At 44.8% G+C, this 13,769-nt stretch overlaps 1 protein-coding gene across 8 annotated transcripts in view; it reads right to left on the bottom strand.

Annotated features, from left to right (window-relative positions):
* LAMB3 (laminin subunit beta 3) overlaps positions 1 to 13,769 on the bottom strand; it is a 56,691-nt gene that overhangs the window by 41,981 nt on the left and 941 nt on the right. For 4 of the 8 annotated variants that reach the window (XM_053915169.1, XM_053915170.2, XM_071220026.1 and 1 more), the window contains exons 2-4: positions 8,711 to 8,838; positions 6,995 to 7,057; positions 6,551 to 6,766 (exon numbers count right to left, since the gene is read on the bottom strand). The gene's annotated coding sequence lies outside the window, so the exon portion shown is untranslated. Of the gene's footprint in view, positions 1 to 6,550; positions 6,767 to 6,994; positions 7,058 to 8,710; positions 8,839 to 9,064; positions 9,989 to 13,130; positions 13,423 to 13,769 lie in introns of those variants that run through there. The other 4 variants (XM_053915168.2, XM_053915171.2, XM_071220024.1 and 1 more) reach the window with 4 other exon arrangements.

A 13,769-nucleotide genomic window follows, 5' to 3' on the forward strand; every position in this document is an offset into this window, starting at 1 on the left:
AGTTTCCAAATCATTGTAGATTTTGTAAGTTATGGCTTCCCCTTCTTAAGAAGTCCAGTATTGCTTGTTGGGGCCCTTAGCTGTCTTTTGTCAAGAGAGCAGTTGGCACACTTTCTCAATAAATGCATGCATGAGTGGGAGAGCGGGCAGAAAATGCCCAAGGAACACCCAGCACCTGACCTTCCAGCTTGCGTGTCTTTGGGCAAACCAAAAACAACAGACTCAGTTTCACTTACATATATTTTTCAGGGGAAAGAGGAATTGAGGACAGCTAAAAATTTTTATCCTCACCCAAGTTGGCCTCTCCCATGCAATTGTCCCAGAATCATGCCACTTAATTCTGAACTTTCTCATTGCTCACTCAGAAATGTGTACACCCATCAGCTCAAGTGCAAATACACATTGGCATCCATGAACGTGAGGTTCCGGCTCTATCTCAGGTGGGCAGTGTCTCCAGTGAGAGACACAGCTCCTTGTAACCTGCAGTGACAGATCAAATACAGGGATCCCGGTTAAATCTGAATCTCAGATTAACGAAGAATGCCTTGTTAGTATAAGCTGACCCCAAATATTGCATGGGGCTTACTTATACTATAACAATATTCATTGTTTATCTACTACTCTAATTTTACTGGGCTCTTTGTGTTTTTATGTGTTAAATATGGCAACCTTACTTGTAATGTATTATTCATCCATTCTCATGACTTCCAGACTTTTCCTGAGTCATTTTCCTCTAAAAATTCTCCCATCTGCCAATAACCTTGCTAAAATATAATGCTTAGAAGTGAACATCACTTCTGGTGTCCTGCTGTCTGGATGCCTGACATCACGGTGCATCATGGGTCCCTTTATGAAAGACCACACCAGGTTAAGGACCGAGAACCAAACTAACGGCGCAGAGCTGGGAATGATCCTCCATCATCTGAAGACTACATGGGCATGAGAGGTTGTGTTGGCTCCTTTGTTTAATTTCTACTCCAGAAATAAAGAGCTATGTATTACCCTGAAAGGACAGAGGGGAACAAAGTAGTTTTCCAGCTCTTGTTAGGTAGGTATGAGGCACCATTCTAAACAAATGTACCTACACTCTCTCATTTAAGCATCACAGCAGCCCTTTAAGATGCCTCCTTGAAGGAAATATTTTTCCTTTTTTTTACAGTCTCAATATGCATTACTAAGTAGTAGCCTGTACAAGGTTACAGAGTGTTAGGGATTGAATAAACCCCCCAAAACTAATTTGTTGAAACCCCAATGTGATGATATAAGGAGGTGGGAGCTTGGACAATAATTAGGCTTAGGTGAGGTCATGTGGGCGAAGTCCCCATAATGGGATCAGTGCCCTAACAAGAAGGAAGAAACACCAGAGGACGCAGCAAGAAGAAAGCCAGGCAGCAGGCTCTCCCCAGGAACCCAGCACCTTGATCGTGGACTTCCCAGCCTTAAGAACTGTGAGAAATAAATGCTGTTGCTTAAGCCATCCGGTCTATGGCATTTTGTTGTAGCATCCTGAGTGATAAAGACACAGAACTAGTTAGTGCTTCACTTGGATTAGGCTAGGCTACGCTGCATTCATAAATTAACCACAAAACCTCAGCAGCTGAACACAACAGACGTTTATTTGTTGCTCGCACACAATAAGAGGAGAGACAGGGGTGAGGGGAGAGGTCCTCTGTTCTACACACTCAGGGACTTTTGCCACCTTGTAGCTGCACCAACCAGGACACATGACCTCATGGTCATAGCAGCAAGATTAGAGGAGCAGGAAGAGCTCTCCTCAGTGGTTCCATGCCTCAGCTCTGAATCCAGTGACAGTCGCTTTGCTTACAACCTATTGGCCAGAACTACTCACAGGACTCCTAAGTGATCTTCCTATGTGCCCAGAAGAGGAAACTGAAGTAGAACGTCGTGAACACGGAGCACTGTCTACCCCAACTAGTATATATGGTGAAAGCAGAATCCCACGACGGATCTGCAGCTTCCAAAGTCCATGCTCTTTCCAACATGACATTTGGCCTCCAGAGATTGAAGGAAATCTCGCAAGAGGATAATTTGTAGAATGTGACCTCAAAAAAAAAAGTAGTAGGAAAAATGGCCATGATGAATGGCTTAAACTTGCAAAACCCAAAACATCACAAGATTGCCCCCCTAAGAAAACTTTAGAAACATACTCAATGAGATCTCTGCAAGTTAGACCCAGAGGGTAAATATTTATGAGACACGTGTGCCATGCCAGTGTTTAAGAGACACACCACTGCGAGCCGGGGCAGATCTTCAGGGAGCCCATGCCAGTACGTTGTGGGGTGCCAGCCATCCTAATTTGCCAGGACTCTCCCTGTTTAAGCTCTGAAAGTTCCCATTCCCAGGACATCCTTCCGTCCCAGACAAATGCATGGCCAGCTGGTGGTACAGTGATACCTTTTCCTCCCAGACAGCTTTTGCTAGTGTCACCCCAAATGGCTCAGAAAACTCTGCGTGAAGATGCACAATGATCTGAGAAAGCGAAGTCGGCTCTAAATCCAAGAAGAACCTGGATGGAAACAGCACATGAGAATAAAACTCTCCCACAGGAAAGAACTCGTAAAGCTCCTGTATGAACGTGGGCCCATCTTGGTAACGCAGCCCTCTTCACGGACTTCGAGGATGAAGGCCAATAGCACTTTTGTGCTGGAGACTCAGCTCCCACCGCTGCAACTAACAACAGCAGGCTTCTCCCAGCCAAATCACGCGGCGGACCCATGCTGAGCTCTAGGTACATTGACACCTGTCTTTTTTCAAGTCAAATACTATTAAAACAGGTGACCCCATCTTGAATTTGGGCTATTCCTGAAGTGGGCAGCACACGCACGTGCACACACAGGCACACACACACAGAAGCACACATGACTTGGCCCTTTTAGCCATGACATTTAGTCTTGATAGCTTCGGCCTACTGCTCCATTTGTTAAGTTGGATTTGGAATGCACTTTGACCTGTACACACTCCATTAACTCCAGGGCACAGTCCAGAGTCCACAGCCAGGCGCTCAGGGTCCTGCTGTAGAAAGCTGCGTTTCTGGCCCCAACTCACACAGCCCCCTTCACACCAGTGCTGATTCAGCTACGCCACTCCTTTGACCACACCTGGGCTTGAGTCACACGGCTCTGTCTGCGCTGCCCTCTCCTCCTCTTGTGTCCTGGGCTAAATCCTCAATCCATGACCTATTTCAGATTCCTGGGTCAGTAATGGCTTCTTTCCTGTTCTCTGTCAATTCTTCCCAAACTCCAGCAGCAGGCCTCACTGATGCAATTCAATTAGCAACCAGTTTTGTTCTGTCTCATAAATCCTTTCTAACTCAACTTGACATAAAAGTTATTCAACTTTTAGTTTTTTTGCAATTTGTCCCCAAACCTGGATTGCAAACTCCTTGAGGACAGGGCCAACTCTTGCTCACTCCTTATATCCCCTAGTGAGGGGTATAACCCAGTGTTTTCACACGGAAAGTGCTCAATAAACAGATACTGATTAATGAGTACGGATCGTGGGGCAAGGGAAAACCTGACAAAAAGTGTTTGAAGACTGTGATGCCATGAATATGACCCCGTAACTCCTTTTCAAGACAACCTAGAAAGTCATCCAGAAAATGAAATATCTTCCCCCTAAGAATTGAAACCTGAGAAAATTCATGAAGAGCCAATGCACTGGTGAGCTGACTTCCAAGGCCGTGCTTCCTATTCCATCCACCGTGGCTGGGACTGGGGGACAGAAAGGCCAGGAATCAAACTGGCAGTACTTTCGGTGTTTGGAACTGCAATACTTCTGGGGTCAAGCCATAGATCCTGGTCCTCAAGACATCTGGGCATCAAGACCCAGCTTTTAGAAGCTTGAAAGGCAATGAAAGGGGGAAGTGTGGGTCCAGGGGAGAGGAGGGCACAAATGGAGAGAATGTCTTAGGGAGCAAGAATTCCTCAACGTGTTTTAAGGATTCTTTGTCACTCCCAGGGAGTCAGGGAACATGGATAGCAGAAAGTCGGTCAGTCCCTGCCTGTCGCTGTGCTTCTAAAGATGCTGTGTCCCAGGAATAGTTTTAGGCCCATTCCGACCTTTGGCCAGTGAGTTCCAAGCCTTATACACGAAGAAATCCCTTCTCACAACTAGACACGGCCTAGGGATGTTTGTTTCTCCAAGTCCAATGACTGGTGGTCAACAGTTGTCCTGTTACCCCTCCAGTTGTCCAGGGGGCCTGAGCTCAGGCCTGAATCCTCCCAGCAAATCAGTCTGTATATTGACACCCTTGTGTCCCCAGCTTCTGCCTGGTCCTCATTCCGAGAGCCTGGGCTTTTCCTCGTCATAACACGGCAGACCCTTCTGACTTTTGACCCAGAAACACAAAAACATCCAGAACCATTCATTCACAAAATAAATATTTGTTGGGCACTCATCCTATACCAGGCATCCAGAGGTGAACCAGTCAGATATAACCACTGTGCAGGCACAGACATTGAATACATAATGGCCAAGTAATTTATTAATTATGTAGCCCAAATGGCCTCAAATTATCTAGCTATCTAAGAGTCACTCTTCTCTCCTACACAAAGACCCATAATTCTGAAAATTTAGGGAGATATTAACAGATAATACAAATTCATTCTAGTTGTTGATTGTCCTCAAACACGCCTGACTTTCTTTTAACCATTTCTCTATGCTGCCCCCAATCTCTCCAGCCTGTTTCAGCCCAAAGTGAACACACAGTCTTTCTCCAAAGAGCAAGACACAAAACTGTGGAGTTTAAGAAATGTTACTGCAAATTTGGGGATGACACAGGGAAATTACAACCTAAAACTAAATATGAGTGTACCATGCCCCCGGCATCTAACATCATAGCATGTTCCTGTGACATCTTCCTCCTTAGCGCTATGCTTTCACCAGGCTGCTGAGAGCAAGCGCGGCTCAACGCTGGTTATACAGGAGAATTCCCTGGAGCTGTTTTGTTTTTTCTTTAATTTCTGATGCCTAGGCCTTGTCCCAAGAGATTGAAGTGGTGGTGTTTTAGGAATTGGTAATTTTTTAAGTTCATCAGGTGAGTCCCACATGCAGCCAGGCTGAAGACCACTGACATGGGGCCTTGTAACCAGTCAGAGAGACAGAGCAGTAAATGGTGAAGAATGTGGACCCTGGAATCAGACTGTCTAGTTTTGAATCCCATTTCGACCGCTGACTAGCTGTGTGACCTGAGGCACATTACGTCAGCTTTCTATTCCTCAGTTTCTCCATGTGAAAACCAGGAATAATATACAGTTCACCCACCACGTAGGGCTGTTCATAGGATTAATAAATTAGTGCACATGAAGGTCTTAGAGAGCATCACAGATGCAATGGCTCTTAGCTTTGACTGTTCTATGTGAGCAGCAAGGGTGGCCTGGCCCAGGCTGGAGGCAGTGGAAATGGGGAGGAGTACATGAAGTCAAATCATGTATTTGGAAGTAGAACAAACAGGATTTGCTGAAAAATAGGCTGAGAAAGGTGAAGAAAAGGGAATAAAAGATGCTTTCCATATCTGGGACTTTAGGAATTGGATAGAAAGTGATGCCATTTACCAAAATGGAAAAGACTAAGAGAGAAATAAGAATTGTTTTGAAAAAAATCAAGAACTTCATTTTGTACATATTAAATTAAAGACACCTAATAGCTATCCAAGAAGAGCTACCTATTGCACAGCTTAATAGGTAGAGAGAAACACATTTCAGAGTCACTATTGTATAGACTGTGCTGTCCCATACGGTAGCCACCAGCCACACTTATGGGGGTGATTTCATTTAATTACGCCCTGGCTGGTGTGGCTCAGTGGATTGAGCACCGGCCTGTGACCCAGGGGGTCACTGGTTCAATTCCTGGTCAGGACACATGCCTGGGTTGTGGGCCAGGTCAGACCTCCAGTGGGGGTTGTGCGAGAAGCAACCACACATTGATGTTTCTCTGCCTCTCTCTCTCCTTCCCTCCCCCTCTCTCTAAAAATAAATAAATTAAATATAAAAATAAATAAATAAATTTAGATTAATTAAAATTAAATAAAGTTATAAATTCAGTTTATCAGTCACTTTAGCCACATTTCAAGTGTTTGGTAGCCATATGTGGCTAGTGGCTACCATAGTGGACAGTGTAGATATAAAATATTTTCATCATTGCTGAAATTTCTATAGCAAAGTACTGAGTCTCAAAGCGTGGAGCTATAGGAAACCATCTAGGAAGTGGTTCACAATTCTGGCTACACATTAAAATCACCCCAGGAATTCAGAGTTGATTCATCTTAGGGAGCTTCGAAGCAATGATCATTTATAAAAAGCTCCCAAGGTGACTCTAAAGTGGAGCCAGGGCTGAGAGCCAGGGCTGACCCAGGGAAATAACGCAGGTGGAGGACAGGGACCATGGTAGGATCCTGGGGTGCCCCAACATTAACTCAATGTGCAGTCTCAACTTTGACTGCACATTGGAATCTCCTTCAGAGTTTTAAACATTACTGACATCTGCATCCTACTTTGAGGAATTTCTGATTTAACTGCTCTTAGAGTGTTACCTGGTTCTCAGGAATTGACAAAGGTCCCCGTGCCCTGGCTGGTGTGGCTCAGGGGATTGAGTGCCGGCCTACGAACCAAAAGGTTTCCAGTTTGATTCCCAGTCAGGTCACATGGCTGGGTTGCAGGCCAGGTCCTCAGTTGGGGGCGCACGAGAGGCAACCAGTCGATGTATCTCTCTCACACTGATGTTTCTCTCCCTCTCTTTATCCCTCTCTCTAAAAATAAATAAATAAAGTCTTTAAAAAAAAAAGAAATGAAAAAGTTCCCCAGTGATTGTGATGTGCAATCAGTGGTTGAGAACCAGTGAGAGTAAGATGTGCCCAGTCTGACTGGTGTGACTCAGTTGGTTGGGCATCACCCCACAAAGTGAAATGTCACCAGTTTGATTCCCAGTCAGGGCACATGCCTGGATTGTGGGTTTGGTCCCTGGTCAGGGCACATACCAGAGGCAACTGGTCGATGTTTCTCTCTCATCTCCATGTTTCTCTCCCTCCCTTCTTCTTTCTCTAAAAATAAATAAAACCTTTTTTTAAAAAGTGTTTCTAGAATGTTAAAATTCAGTTCATTCAATAAAGAGCCTACTAGTTTTTGGAGGGAGATGAGAATGGAAACCATACGGCAGTGGGTAAAAGGGTAAATGGCGGAAGAAATTGGTATAAAGATTGTAGACAACTAATAATATTAAGAGAAGCAAAGAATCTCATGAGAGATGGGTAGTGATTTGGGGTCATGGACTAGATTTTTTAAGATATTAGAGTATGTTTGTATGCTGGTGGAATACTATAATAAAGGAGAAAATAATTATTCAGGAAAGGGAAGACATCTGGCAGGAAGCTCTCTCCCTACCCAAAATCCAAACCCACCTTCCTCCTCACTAAAGATCCCTAGGGGTTTTCAAGTATTCAGGGCAATTGTCCTTTCCCCAGCTCAGAGATTAGCCTAAACCAGTGGTTCTCAAACTTTAGCGTGCACCAGAATTACCTCGAGGACTTTTTACATCAAAGACCACTAGTCCTGCATGCAGAATTTCTGGTTCAATAGGTCTGGGGCAGAGCTCAAGAATCTGCATTTCTCACACGTTCTCAGATATTGCTGCTGCTGTTCCCACAGACAGCCTTTGAGACCCCTGGTCTAAGGTCATGGTGGTAATCCTTCCCTTCATAAGTAGTCTTAGGGATGGGCATTCAACCCAGTTCTGGCCAATGAAAGGAAGTCTCTCAGGGGAATCTAGGCAAGTTTTCCTTCTCAAAGAAAGAGAAAGAACAGCCTCTCTCCTTTCGCTGGATGTTGTCATACAGAATGCAATGCCTAGATCTGTGGCAACTACCTAGGAACCATAATGTGAGCTAGACTATAATAAGTCTCCATGCTGAAGATATAAGGTGAGAAAGACGGGAAGAACCTGGTTCTTGATAATGTTACACTACTGAATTAAATGATACTGAAATACCTGTTTAGTGAAATCATATATTTTTCTTATTGTTTAACCATTTTGAATTAGATGTTCTTGTAGCCTAAAGCAACATGAGTTATTCATGGACCCCCAAGACCTTAAGTAGGTGAGTAGGATCAGATGGAGGGGCATCTCTATATACAAAGAATCAGGATGCTTCCTCCCTGGTAACGTTACAGAAGGAAGAGCACATAGATTCAGTGGCTGGAAAATTAAGTAGCTTCCATCTATTTCACCAGGCCATGGGTGTCAGGGAAGAGGACGATATAGCCTATTTTTGAAAAAGTCTTTTTCAAGAGTAATAAAGATAATTTACTTGGGAAACACAATAAGTTATAACAAACTGCCCATTTGAGATTTGTGGTCTTAAATTTACAGAAAATAAACAGTCGGCCTGGCTGGGTGATTTACCCCAACAGTGAGAAACTGCGTGGGTGTGGATTGACACAGACGGCTGACTCCAACCACGTTCAAGTCTTTCCAAGTAAATATGAAAGAAACAGAAGAGGTCAAGGAAGTGCTTCTGACAATGGGCCATAGAATCCAAGCCAGGTTCTCCCCACCCTGGTTATTCTTCCTGGTCTTTGTCAAGTTTTGAATGAGTTTTATCCTGTCACCCCAGCAGAAGCTCCTAGCATGCAGCTCATATTAGTTTTCAGTTGTTACAGACTTAATAGCTTAAAACAAAATCCATTTATCAACTCACTCTGTAGTCAGACGTCTAGGACAGTGATAAGGCTAATAATAGCAAGTTTCTGGCGAGCTGCATCTTCATCTGGATCTTGGGGTCTCCTTTCAAGTGATGTAGCTGCAGAATAATTCAGTTCCTTATTGCTGTAGAAAGCAAATAAAATCAAGAGATACTTAAGAGGTAGAATGACAAGTCTTGGTGATTGTTTACATATGAGAGGTGACAGAAAGAGAGAGGGGTAAAGTATGGCTCCCAGGATTGGGATCTGAGCCACTAGGTGGACAATAAAGCCTAAACTAATAAAGATGGTGGTGAAAGTTCAAGGGGTAGAAATACTGAATTTGGCTTTAGACATGGTAAGTTTGATACCTGTATAACATCCAAGTGGAAAAGTAGCACAGACAGAGGAGACAGGTCTACAGCTCAGCTTTGTACGTCATCTGATAGGGGCAGAAATGGAAGCCTTGGGAGTAAACTAAATCACCTAAAGAGAGCATGTAGAATAAGAAAAGAGGCCCCAGGACTGAGTCCTGAGAAATGCTGACATTTAGAGGTTATATAAAAAGCAAACGTGAGACAAAGAACTCAGCAGTGTCCAGAATAAGGTAGGACGGAAACTAGAGGCTATGATACCATGGAAGCCAAGGAGAATGTGTTTCTAGGAGAAGGGAGTGGTCAACAGATCCCAGGGGTGGCATATGCAGCTGATCGTTTATATAACCGTTCAACACCTGGCTCCTGCCTCCCACTGCCTCACTTCCTGCCATTTCCAAAAACCCGTCCTCTGTGCTCTAACACCAATCTTGCCTGACTTCCCCGGACCTTGCAATGCTTTCTCAGGCCTCCCCTTGTCATATGCATATGCAGCCCTTTCTCAGTCCAGGCCTCCCAACTGCACCCCAGAGTTACCTGGTGAACACTACCCATCCTTTAACACCCTCAGCTGCTCATCTACTCTTAGGCCTTCTTTCACTACCTCCTTCCCAAATTGAATCAGTGCACTTCTCATTCTATTTGCCCACCTGGTATATATCTTCATTATTGCGCTTATCTAAGTATAATGTGATAATTTATTTAATATCTGTGTCCTCTAATTGAATATGAGCTACTTCGGGCAAGGACAATTTTGTGTTCTGCTTTGTATAACTGTACTTAACCCAGTATCGAACACACAGCTAGCTTCAATAAATGTTTTTGGACCTTATTGCTGCCTATATGCCGCATAGGGAACGTGAGTGTCCTGGGCTGGGATACAGGACCATGGGAACTTCTGACATGGAGCAGGAGGTAAAGACATCTGAATAACAACACGATAATAACTGAATCAACAACATGTATTGATTGCTTCATTTGTGCCAGACCGCTTGTAAGCCCCGTATAGTGCTCTAGCTCATTCAGACCTCAGCACACCCCACTGAGTAGGTGCTATCACCACTCTCCCTTCACAGAGAGGGAAATGGAGGCTAGAGAACTTAAGTCACTTTTCCAAGGTCAAACCCTGGTAAGAGGAGCCAAGACTTAAATGAACCCAAGTCTTTTTGACTCCAGATCCCTGTACTCTCAAGTCCAGCCAGTATTTGAGCTTGGGGGAAGTCCCTTATGCTGAGTGCAATCTGTAAAGTACAGTGCTGTGATTCAGAAGCGGTATGTGGGCAACAGGGTGCTCGTGGCTACCCAAGGCTCCCAGCACACCCTGCACGCACTGGCAGCAGTGGCTCTGCTGGGCCCGAAGCCATGAGGGACAGAAGCAAAATGTCTATAAAGGGTCTGTTCTTCAGAGTTGATCTGAAGAGGCCTTGGTGTCCCAGGAACAAGTTGGCGGGGTGCCCGAGAGTGAGCCAAGCACTGCAAAGTCACACACTAAGCTGGGAGTGCAAGTGAAAGGTGAGGACGCCAGAGTGGAGGGAACTAAGCCAAGTTGCCAGGTCTTGGGCAATTACAACCCCAAGGACAAGCCACTGTGCCCAAAATAACCTCCCGAGAGAGTTTTAACTGATCTTTTTGAAGTCTCTATCCCCGTGCTGACTTTCAGGTCTGTGTAACTAGCATGGATTGTGCCCCTATTTTATGTTCCACCGAGCCAGGGCAAGCCCACGGGAAACAAGAGGGAGCTGTATGACACAGTCCACAGTGCAGCAGCAACCTGGGCAGTACAAGCCACAGAGGCAGCTGAAATTCATAGGAAGCAGTGGTCAGGGTGTGTTGGCGCAGGCGGGGGTGGCTTCCTGGAGCACAGGAACTGAAGGACGGAAGACAGAATAGGAAGAGAACAGCACTTCAGGTAGGAAGAAGAGTATGAGTAAAGGTGAGGCAGCAAAAATGAGAATGAATTACTTCTTTGGCTGTGAGAAACCCACTGGTGGAGCAAAAGGTTCTTGTTGGAGAAGAATGAGAGATAAAGTTAGGTGATTAGGGAAGATCAGATCATAGAGGTCCTGGATTCCATGAATATTAGTCAAGCAAATCCAACGTGCAGAATCCAGGAATTCATCACGTGGGCGAGAAATCACCCCAGGCTTTAAACAGGCAATTAAGAATATAAATGTAATTTAGGAAGATTTATTTCATAGTAGTGTTTGAGATAGATGAGAGAGGAAGACTAACAGCAAAAAACTGCCCTCCCCCCAAAAAATCCTTAATGATTCTTTGAACATCCACCAAAAGTCTTACTGCAGGCAAACTTCACAAACATGGTCCTTCCCCAACCAGGCTTCACAGTCCAGTGGGGACGACGTTCACTAGCCCCGTGGTTACCTATTGAGTTCCTACTCTGTACCAAGGAATAGCCTGGGTCCCGTGGACACAGAGAAGCACTAAACAAAGTCCAGGCCCTCATGAAGCTCTTTTTCCAAAGGACGTGGAAGACCACACAAAAAGCAAACCAATAAATATATCAATATAAACTCAGGTACTAAGTCCTATTGGGAAAAATAAAGCAGGGCGCTGGGCAGAGCAGAGGGGGACGAAGTGGTCAGGGAAGGCCTCTCCCAGAAAACGCCCCCATATTTCAAGCCCAGAGAACCGGTAAGATTGAGGTGCCACTGCTACAAATAAGGATATTGAGAAGGTGACTTAGTTTTAAGAGTACAGACAATGTGGGGCGTTTTGTTTTAAGTGTGTCAAGCTTTATGAAAAAAGCAGGGCAACCACACAGAAATGTCTAGACCCTCGAACACTAATCTGTAAGACCAGAGGAAGATAAAGGTTAGTATGTAGATTTAATAATCACCTATTGATATTTGAGTAACAAGAATCCTTCTCTCTGAAACAAATTTACATGAAGTGAAAATAACTCAAGGACTGAAAAAATTGGCATTTTGTTGTGTCTCCTGTGATGACCCCCTCCCTACTTCGTGGAATCCCGGGTGGGTAATGATTTCAGTGGGCAGCAATCAGAGGGTTAACACAATAATACTGCCAATAATTGAGGTTCATACACAGCCAACCATCCAAAAGACCTCTGTCCCCTGCTCCTTCAGTCTCCAAGGCACATTTGTAGGGACACCTCTATCCTCTTCTGTACTTCCCCCTTAGACCACATGTCCCCCTTTCTGATTGTTTCCTCTGCAGATGGTTCTGGATACTTTAATGTTTGGAAGAAAGGGATTTGGAAAGCAAAATAAATTTTAAATTGGCATTCTTTGTCTTCCTAGAAATGGCAAGGATTAAATATTGGGGTAGGCTCTGTGGTAGAGTGACTAACTGTTCCAGCCTGCCCAGAACGGTCCCAGTTTCAGCACGGTAAGTCAGGCCTCTTGGGGAAGTCCCTCAGTCCTGGGCACAGAAGGATGGGTGGTCGCCAAGGCTGGTCAGACTGTCGTAGCTCTAACCTGTGTCTGACCTGTGTGATGCAACACAAGTCTTTACATCAGTAAAGTGACATCAGTGCTTTAAAGCAGGGGCTCGGTTTCCCAAGCCCTATCTAATCCCCTATCCTAGAGCTTGGGCTCTCCTTCCCCACCCAGGCAGAGGAGCTGTGTCAGAAATTCCTAGGTAGGAAGTGATCCTGGATTCCTCAGCCTTCTATTTCCTTCGTCTCCCACTCAGCCCCAGCTACTACCTAAACCAGCAACAGCAACTCTACAGGCAACCCCAATCCATGCCCTTTGCTGCCCTCTCTAGCCAGCTTCCGCCAGCGAGCTGGTGGGGCCTGGGGGTCAAAGTCAGATTCTCAAAGAGGGAAAGACGGGAACTCATCTGCGGTGGTGATGTGCTCTACCACTGCAAATCACAAGAAAGGGGAAGCCCAGTTAAATAAGAATGTGCGGACCTTAAGAGATTGCGCCTTTGAGTTTCAGAAACACAGGAAACTCTTTGACATGTTAATTTCAGAGTTTTGTGTTCAAAGCTGAGCTGACTCACTTTCAGAGCAGAAACCAGGTAAAAGCCCTGATATTAATGTTCTTCCAAAAACCACAAAGCTTGCAACACTCACAGATATTGGCGAAGCTCACAAATCATTTCTGCCAGTTATCAGAGATTTCTCCAAAATTATAAGGAAGATTCAAAGAAAATGGCATGACTGATATTAATCTCTGCTTGGTCCCTTGTTATGGAATTTTCCTGCCTGACAAGGTTAAAAGAATAATAAGCAGAGGACACAATCCTCCAGGAACAATCCATATCTGGCCCCTGGTAGCCTTGACTGCTTGTGGGCAGACAAAAGTGTAGAATGTTAGATAAGCTATTTAGGTAACCTTGCCCGTTCTGCACAAACCAATCCTATTTCCTGAACTACAAACAGCCAAGGCAAAGAATAGTTGTTATGGTTGCCTTTTTTAACTGAATTGTCTGGGCAATTGCCTCAGAGCCCCAAATAAAGATTATTGTTAAAATTTTCAGATACTCAAATTTTTGATCCCTGAAACAGCTCTTCCCCCCTCTCCCCATCCCTCCCCACCGGGCTCCGCCTGAATGATTGGGACAGGCTGCTGCAGGATTGCATCACTGACCTTTGCAATTTTCTGGCCAGTCCGATTTCCCCCTTCCCCGGCCCGCTCACTTTCCTTTTTTAAAGCCCTTTGGCCTACCCGTTTCTCTTTTTCCCTGACTTGTTAACTCTGGTACATGAAGA

Source organism: Desmodus rotundus, chromosome 12 (assembly GCF_022682495.2).
Source record: "Desmodus rotundus isolate HL8 chromosome 12, HLdesRot8A.1, whole genome shotgun sequence".
NCBI lineage: Eukaryota > Metazoa > Chordata > Mammalia > Chiroptera > Phyllostomidae > Desmodus > Desmodus rotundus.